This window comes from Bubalus kerabau, unplaced genomic scaffold (assembly GCF_029407905.1).
Source record: "Bubalus kerabau isolate K-KA32 ecotype Philippines breed swamp buffalo unplaced genomic scaffold, PCC_UOA_SB_1v2 scaffold_40, whole genome shotgun sequence".
Lineage (NCBI taxonomy): Eukaryota > Metazoa > Chordata > Mammalia > Artiodactyla > Bovidae > Bubalus > Bubalus kerabau.
In genome coordinates this window covers 2,115,938-2,117,834 of record NW_026577894.1, presented here as the reverse complement: position 1 = coordinate 2,117,834, position 1,897 = coordinate 2,115,938, and positions in this window count along the sequence as shown.

Below are 1,897 nucleotides of genomic sequence, written 5' to 3'. Positions count from 1 at the left end.
GCTTTCTCTTCAGCTCTAATTTAAACCTGAGAGGGAATATTACATGTCAAGTGAGAGTCACAAAATTTCAGATCTAGCATTTGGGGGAATCCTCTGTAAGTCCAAAACTAACGGTTAATTTAAAAAATATATATTTGTTTTTATTTATTTGGCTGTGCCAGGTCTTCGTTGTGGCATGTGGATCAAAATATTGTCTGGGTGAATTCCCTGGTGGTCCAGGGGACCTGGGTTCTATCCCTGGTCAGGGAACTACATCCCACATGCCCTAACAAAGACCTGGCTCAGCCAGATAAATAAATAAAAAGAAATCTTTTTTTAAATTGTCTTATATTTGTTGCTATACTTTTTGGAGCCCTGGGTCACGCAGGCAAATCCTGTGCAGGCTCCAACTCAGCACCACTGCTTTGGATCTGAAACATACCTTCAGAGAGGAAGAAGGCACAAACAAACAGAAACACTGAAGCTATATACTGAAAAATGCCATCCATCTGCTTTAAATATTTTTTACCTTAAAATATTTTGTTGTGCCCCCTTCAAGGAGAGGCTTTGAAGAACTCTGGAAATAACAGGAAGTTCTAAGAAAGTCTGTGGTGATGCTATTTTATTTTTTTTTAACTTTTTATTTTGTGTTGGAGTATAACCAATTAACAGTGTTGTGGTAGTTTCACATGAACCATGAAGGGTCTCACCCATACATATACATGTATCCATTCTCCCCCAGCCAGGCTGCCATTGAGCACAGTTCCTTGTGCTATATCATGGGTCCCTGTTGGTTATCCATTTTAAGTATAGCAGTGTGTACCTGCCCAAGTCAATCCTAAAGGAGATCAGTTCTGAATATTCATTGGAAGGACTGATGCTGAAGCTGAAGGTCCAATTCTTTGGCCACTTGATGCGAAGAGCCCACGCATTAGAAAAGACCCTGATGCTGGGAAAGATTGAAGGCAGGAGGAGAAGGGGATGCCAGAGGACGAGATGGTTGGATGGCATAACTGACTCAATGGACATGAGTTTGACTAACCTCCGGGAGATGGGAAAGGACAGGGAAGCCTGGCATGCTGCAGTCCATGGAGTTAGTCGGACATGACTGAGTGACTACTTGCAAAACGTTTCAAAGCTAGTAAGTTTTAGAGCCAGGATCCAAACTGTGTAATGTAAAAAGTTTTGGTTGCAAACAACAGAAATAGATTCTAGCTAATGTGTGTGTGCTGTGTGCTTAGTCGCTCAGTTGTTTCCAACTCTTTGTCGCCCGCCAGGCTCCTCTGTCCATGGGGATTCTCCAGCCAAGAATGCTGGAGTGGGTTGCCATGCCCTCCTCCAAGGACTCTTCCCAACCCAGGAATCGAATTCAGGTCTCCCGCACTGCAGGCAGATTCCTTACCATCTGAGCCACCAGGGATGCCCCTACAAGAAGGGTCTTCTAGCTAATGTAGGTGAAATTTATTGAAGGCTATCAGGTGGCCCACAAAATGGATAAGAAAGGACATGCATGCATGCTAAGTTGCTTCAGTCGTGTCTGATTCTTTGTGACCCTGTGGACCATAGCCCACCAGGGTCCTCTGTCCCAGGGATTCTCCAGGCAAGAATACTGGAGTGGGCTGCCATGGCCTCCTCCAGGGGATCTTCCTGGCCCAGGGATCAAACCTGCATCTCTTCTGTCTCCAGAATTGGCAGGCAGATTCTTTACCACTAGCACCACCAAGGAAGCCCCTCCAAGAAGAGTCTAAGAACAGCTTAACAGTCTACTCAGAGCATCTATGGTACTTTGAATGATCACCTTGGCTGTAAAGCAAGGATAAGCCAGCATCAGTTACCTGGCCTAGCTTAGTCTTATGACTGGGCAAGGGGAGGCCACCTCGATTAACCAACCCAGCAGACCCTAAACACTGAGGGAAAA